This window comes from Portunus trituberculatus, chromosome 11, assembly GCF_017591435.1.
Source record: "Portunus trituberculatus isolate SZX2019 chromosome 11, ASM1759143v1, whole genome shotgun sequence".
Classification (NCBI taxonomy): Eukaryota; Metazoa; Arthropoda; class Malacostraca; order Decapoda; family Portunidae; genus Portunus; species Portunus trituberculatus.
Window position 1 is genome coordinate 1,276,698 of NC_059265.1, and position 7,148 is coordinate 1,283,845.

The following is a 7,148-nucleotide window of genomic DNA, read 5'->3' on the forward strand; positions in this document are numbered from 1 at the left end:
ACATGTCAAACTGTCTTAAAATGCCCTCAAAACATGTCAAACTGTCTTAAAATGTCAAACTGCCCTCAAAACATGTCAAACTGTCTTAAAATGTCCTCAAAACAAAATGTCAAACTGTCTTAAATGTCCTCATGCAAACTGTCTTAAATGTCTCAAAACATGTCAAACTGTCTTAAATGTCCTCAAAACATGTCAAACTGTCTTAAAACAAAACATGTCAAACTGTCTTAAAAGTAGTAGTAGTAGTAGTAGTAGTAGTAGTAGTAGTAGGAGTAGTAGGAGTAGTAGTCTCTCTCTCTCATTCTCTCTACGTGTTTCTCTTTCTCTTTCTCTCCATCCTAATCTTTTTTTCTCTCCAATCCGTCACCTACCCACTCCCCTCTCTCTCTCTCTTTTCTCTCCACTTTTTCTCTCCGTCTCTCTATTTCATGTTTTCTCTCTCTAATTGTTCCTATGTGGTTCCCTCTCTCTTTCTCTCCATCCTAGTCTTTTTTTCTCTCCAATCCGTTACCTACCCACTCCCCTCTCTCTCTCTCTCTCTTTTCTCTCCATCTCTCCACTCTCCCTCTCACATACTTCTCCTCCCTCTCCCACACCTCTCTCGCTTCTCCCCGTCACTTTCTCTCCACCTCTCCCTTTCTCCCGTTCAAATCCGTCACCTACCCACTCCCCTCTCCCTCTCACTTTTCTCTCCATCTCTCCACCTCTCCCTCTCTCTTTTCTCTCACCTTTCCACGTTCCGGAGCGACAAAGTTTCCCTCCGTTGATGAGTCAGAGGAGTGAGAGGAAAAGTTACTCCCACGACGTCTCTGCGGAAGATTAAAGATAGCTCGTTTTTCCTCCATATCTCCCTCCACATGTTACCTCCACTTTCCTCCACTGGTACACTGTTTCCTCCATCTTTCCTCCACCTTCTTTCCTCCACCTTCTCTCCAAACCTGACTATCCTATCTCTCTTCCTTCATAGTCAAAATAGTCGTTTTCTAAGATAGTCTCACATCAAAACCTGACATTTTTTCACATTTTACCTCCAAAAGTTTGTATTCTTTCCTCCATATCTCCCTCCACATGTTACCTCCACTTTCCTCCACTGGTACACTGTTTCCTCCATCTTTCCTCCACCTTCCCTCCAAACCTGACTATCCTATCTCTCTTCCTTCATAGTCAAAATAGTCGTTTTCTAAGATAGTCTCACATCAAAACCTGACATATTTTCACATTTTACCTCCAAAAGTTTGTATTCTTTCCTCCATATCTCCCTCCACAAGTCACCTCCACACTCCTCCACCTACACAGACCTTCCTCCATGAGTCCTCCACCTTCCCTCCAAATCTGACTATCCTACCTCCCTCCTATCATAGTCAAAATAGTACATTTCTAAAATAGTCACTCACAAAAACAACATTTTTTTCACATTTTTGCCTCTGAAAGTCTATAATCTTTCCTCCATATCTCCCTCCACATGTTACCTCCACTTTCCTCCACTGGTAGACTGTTTCCTCCATCTTTCCTCCACCTTCCCTCCAAACCTGACTATCCTGTCTCTCTTCCTTCATAGTCAAAATAGTCGTTTTCTAAGATAGTCTCACATCAAAACCTGACATATTTTCACATTTTACCTCCAAAAGTTTGTATTCTTTCCTCCATATCTCCCTCCACAAGTCACCTCCACACTCCTCCACCTACACAGACCTTCCTCCATGTGTCCTCCACCTTACCTCCAAATCTGACTATCCTACCTCCCTCCTATCATAGTCAAAATAGTACATTTCTAAAATAGTCACACAAAAACAACATTTTTTTCACATTTTTGTCTCTGAAAGTCTATAATCTTTCCTCCATATCTCCCTCCACATGTTACCTCCACTTTCCTCCACTGGTAGACTGTTTCCTCCATCTTTCCTCCACCTTCTCTCCAAACCTGACTATCCTGTCTCTCTTCCTTCATAGTCAAAATAGTCGTTTTCTAAGATAGTCTCACATCAAAACCCGACATATTTTCACATTTTACCTCCAAAAGTTTGTATTCTTTCCTCCATATCTCCCTCCACAAGTTACCTCCACACTCCTCCACCTACACAGACCTTCCTCCATGAGTCCTCCACCTTCCCTCCAAATCTAACCACCCTACCACACTCCTATCATAGTCAAAATAGTACATTTCTCTCTCTCTCACCTTTTCAGCAGTGCCAGTGGAGTCAGGAGGTGAAGTAGCAGTAGTAGTAGTAGCAGGAATAGTAGCAATAGTAGAGTCAATTCCTGGGATGTCTGAAAGGACATCTATAATCTTTCCTCCATCATCCCTTCCCAGAGCTGCAGTAGTAGTAGTAGTAGTAGTAGTAGTAGTAGTAGTAGTAGTAGTTGGTGGTCCATAGTTTTAATATATTAAAATAACAATTAATATTACAATTCTTGACTAATAATAATAATAATAACATGCTTTTAATCAACTAAATATTAATAATAAAATAATAGTTACATATAATTACATACAATTACATACACTAACCCTCAATTATACTGTATGCTAAAGGGAAAAAGAAAATTATTATTATTATTATTATTATTATTATTATTATTATTATTTTATTATTATTATTTTTGTTGAGAGAAAAATGTTTGTACTTTTTCCTCTGTATCTCTCTCCACAAGTTTCCTGCACTTTCCTCCACTGGTAGACTGTTTCCTCCATGTTTCCTCCATCTTCTCTCCAATTTTGAGTGTCCTATCTCCATTCCTTGATAGTTAAAATAGTCGTTTTCTAAGATAGTCTCACATCAAAACCTGATATTTTTGCACATTTTTATCTCCAAAAGTTTGTAATCTTTCCTCCATATCTCCCTCCACAAGTTACCTCCAGCTACCTCCACCTTCACAGACCTTCCTCCATGTTTCCTCCACCTTCCCTCCAATTTTGACTATCCCACCACCCTCCTATCATAGTCAAAATAGTACATTTCTAAGATAGTCAAAAATCAAAACCTGACATTTTTCTCATTTTTACCTCCGAAAGCCTGCAATCTTTCCTCCATATCTCCCTCCACAAGTTACCTCCAGCTACCTCCACCTACACAGACCTTCCTCCATGTTTCCTCCACCTTCCCTCCAATTTTGACTATCCTACCTCCCTTCCTTGATAGTCAAAATAGTCTTAAGAGAAAAACTTTCACAAATTTTTTTCTCAATGTTCCCAGCTGGACTTCACCCAAATAGTTATGAGAGTCCACTGTTTGTAAGACTATTTCCTTCACACTCGCTCTAACTACTACTACTACTACTACTACTACTACTACTACTACTACTTACTACTACTCACCGTCCATTGATCGAGATGACAACTTCCTTCGACTGAGAGATCTTTCAAATCCTGGGTTGTTTCTGTCACTTAGATTTGCCGCCATTCTGGAAAAAAAAAGATGTTAGTTTTTCCTCCATATCTCCCTCCACATGTTTCCTCCACTTTCCTCCACTGGTACACTTTTTCCTCCATGTTTCCTCCACCTTCTCTCCAATTTTGACTATCCTACCTCCCTTCCTTGATAGTTAAAATAGTGGTTTTGTAAGAGAGTCTGACATCAAGACTAGTCATTTTTTTATATTTTTACCTCCGAAAGTTTGCAATCTTTCCTCCATATCTCCCTCCACATGTTTCCTCCACCTCCACCCACACAGACCTTCCTCCATGTTTCCTCCACCTCTCCACCAAATATGACTATCCCACTACCCTCCTATCATAGTCAAAATAGTCGTTTTCTAAGATAGTCTCACACCAAAACCTGACATTTTTTCACATTTTTACCTCCGAAAGTCCGCAATCTTTCCTCCATATCTCCTCCACACGTTTCCTCCACTTACCTCCACCCACACAGACCTTCCTCCATGTTTCCTCCACCTCTCCACCAAATTTGACTATCCCACTACCCTCCTATCATAGTTCAAATAGTCTTACCTGCTCTGATACTGTGTTCTGCCAGAGTATCGGAATTTTGATCCCAATCTTACCTCCTTGTTTTTGGGGTTCCTCCATATCAGCCTGGAAGAGTTCCATTTCCTCCATAAAGTTTTAGGAATGTTTAGGAAGGTTCCTCCAATGTGTTGACATTAGAACCTCCATCCAAGTGTTAACAGTGCAGGTTCTACTTTAAAATGACTTGACTTTAGACTGGTGTGAGAAAAATGTTTGCAGTTTTTCCTCCATATCTCCCTCCACAAGTTTCCTCCACACTCCTCCACTGGTAGATTGTTTCCTCCATGTTTCCTCCACCTTCTCTCCAATTTTGAGTGTCCTATCTCCATTCTTTGATAGTTAAAATAGTCGTTTTCTAAGATAGTCTCACATCAAAACCTGACATTTTTGCACATTTTTACCTCCAAAAGTTTGTAATCTTTCCTCCATATCTCCCTCCACAAGTTACCTCCAGCTACCTCCACCTACACACACTTTCCTCCTTGTTTCCTCCACCTTTCCTCCAAGTTTGACTATCCCACCACCCTCCTATCATAGTCAAAATAGTACATTTCTAAGATAGTCAGACATCAAAACCTGACAATTTTTCTAATTTTTACCTCCGAAAGTCTGCAATCTTTCCTCCATATCTCCCTCCACAAGTTACCTCCACTTACCTCGAATGAAGCATGGAAGTTTGTGGAAAGACGTGTACAGAAAACAGGTATTTAAATTTTAGCCAATCAGGACGAGACTCATTTCCCTCCTTCATAATTACCCCTGAAACAGCCTCGACGCAACACAGCACCATACAAAGTTTTAGGCCAATATCCCCCTAGACAAAACCCCCCCCCGGACTCTGCTTCACAATTAATAGTATCAATAGTCACATTTCCTGATAGTACGGAGGAGTATCGAGTGTCCATCCAGTGTACAGGTATCCAGTGTGTATCTCCTTGACCTCTTCAAAATCTAGGGTTAAGATTTACTTCCATTTGCTACAGTGGGTCAAAATCACAGCATATTTCTGTTATTCTGAGTAGTAAATAGGTTCCAACACTTTACGACCTCTGGCAGTGGAGTTATTGCATCAAAAAAACTGTTAATCGAACTTCTGAGAGAGCTAGTCACTGTGGTTAAATAGTGCTATATAGTGTACCAGCATCACTACTACTACTACTACTACTACTGTTATCCCTGTTTGTCATCCTGTAACTTTGAAACACTCGCATTAGCAGGTCACTCCTAATTCAGTAGTGATGTTTTAGAGGTTCTGTGGCATGAGGAATGAGTAAAGTGGAAAGTATGAATGTTATTACTACTACTGTTATACCTGTTTGTCATCCTGTAACTTTGAAACACTCGCATTAGCAGGTCACTCCTAATACAGAAGTGATGTTTTAGAGGTTCTGTGGCATGAGGAATGAGCAAAGTGCAAAGTTTGAATGTTATTACTACTACTGTTACACCTGTTTGTCATCCTATAGCTTTCAAACACTCGCATTAGCAGGTCACTCCTAATGCAGAAGTGATGTTCTAGAGGTTCTGTGGCATGAGGAATGAGCAAAGTGCAAAGTATGAATGTTATTACTACTACTGTTACACCTGTTTGTCATCCTATAGCTTTCAAACACTCACATTAGCAGGTCACTCCTAATTCAGTAGTGATGTTCTAGAGGTTCTGTGCCATGAGGAATGAGCAAAGTGCAAAGTATGAATGTTATTACTACTACTGTTATCCTTGTTTGTCATCCTATAGCTTTCAAACACTCGCATTAGCAGATCACTCCTAATGCAGAAGTGATGTTGTAGAGGTTCTGTGGCATGAGGAATGAGTAAAGTGGAAAGTATGAATGTTACAAGCTTATCTCTCACCAGATTTGGCCTTTTTGTCTTGTGTGAGCCAGGGACCATCTCATCACGAGCCTCGACATACTTGTTGCTTTTACTCACAATATGATCGAATGCTACGTACCAGTATGATGTAGTGATGATATTTGCCCACTCACTGACTGACTGACTGACTGACTGACTGACTGACTGACTGACTGACTGACTGACGAAATGGTGTATCTCTTTCCATCTTGTATCATTAGATTCATGCTAAATGCTAACTGCTCTCTCTCTCTCTCTCTCTATTGATCTTCCTGACTGCATGCCTCCTCTCCTCCCGTGACCTTGCTGCAAAAGGCTCTCTTCTTCTTCTTCTTCTTCTTCTTCTTGGTCAAAAGGCTTTCTTCTTCTTCTTCTTCTTCTTCTTCTTCTTCTTGGTCAAAAGGCTTTCTTCTTCTTCTTCTTCTTCTTCTTCTTCTTCTTGGTCAAAAGGCTTTCTTCTTCTTCTTCTTCTTCTTCTTCTTCTTCTTCTTGGTCAAAAGGCTTTCTTCTTCTTCTTCTTCTTCTTCTTCTTCTTCTTCTTCTTCTTCTTGGTCAAAAGGCTTTCTTCTTCTTCTTCTTCTTCTTCTTCTTCTTGGTCAAAAGGCTTTCTTCTTCTTCTTCTTCTTCTTCTTCTTCTTCTTCTTCTTCTTGGTCAAAGGCTTTCTTCTTCTTCTTCTTCTTCTTCTTCTTCTTCTTCTTCTTGGTCAAAAGGCTTTCTTCTTCTTCTTCTTCTTCTTCTTCTTCTTCTTCTTCTTCTTGGTCAAAAGGCTTTCTTCTTCTTCTTCTTCTTCTTCTTCTTGGTCAAAAGGCTTTCTTCTTCTTCTTCTTCTTCTTCTTCTTCTTGGTCAAAAGGCTTTCTTCTTCTTCTTCTTCTTCTTCTTCTTCTTGGTCAAAAGGCTTTCTTCTTCTTCTTCTTCTTCTTCTTCTTGTTCTTCTTCCTCTCAATGAAATGTTAACCAGTACTCTCAATCCTCCATACTGTTCACTGGGACACTCACCAACTCTCTGTATTTCCAGCTTTCTATAACATAAAAAAAAGTACTGTGCTTTGTCTTATCTCCCTCCCCCCCCTTTCTTGGAGGTGACAGTCAGGATATATGTACGTATATCAATGAAATTTAACGAAGACAATATATATTATTTCCTATCTGTCTCAACGATCAGGGTTACATTCATCGCCATTACTTCTTCAAACAAAACAAAGCCACATTATTTTCACTGTTTAGACTGACTTTAGACTGACTTTAGACTGACTTTAGACTGACTTATCATGGAGTCGAGATGAAGAGGCAGCCATGAAAAGTAGACCACCTTCCAACCACCTGCC

The 7,148-nt window shown here is 40.1% G+C and overlaps 2 long non-coding RNA genes across 2 annotated transcripts; both read right to left on the bottom strand.

The window, feature by feature from the left end:
* Nucleotides 1-728: 728 nt before the first annotated feature.
* LOC123502314 lies at nucleotides 729-2,268 on the bottom strand. The gene is made up of 2 exons (XR_006673927.1): nucleotides 2,177-2,268; nucleotides 729-809 (listed from the first exon to the last, which is right to left on the bottom strand). It is a non-coding gene; the product is annotated as an uncharacterized LOC123502314 (long non-coding RNA).
* Nucleotides 2,269-2,498: 230 nt separating this feature from the next.
* Nucleotides 2,499-4,019, bottom strand: LOC123502326. The gene is made up of 3 exons (XR_006673942.1): nucleotides 3,950-4,019; nucleotides 3,317-3,402; nucleotides 2,499-2,527 (listed from the first exon to the last, which is right to left on the bottom strand). It is a non-coding gene; the product is annotated as an uncharacterized LOC123502326 (long non-coding RNA).
* Between the last annotated feature and the right edge of the window lie 3,129 nt (nucleotides 4,020-7,148).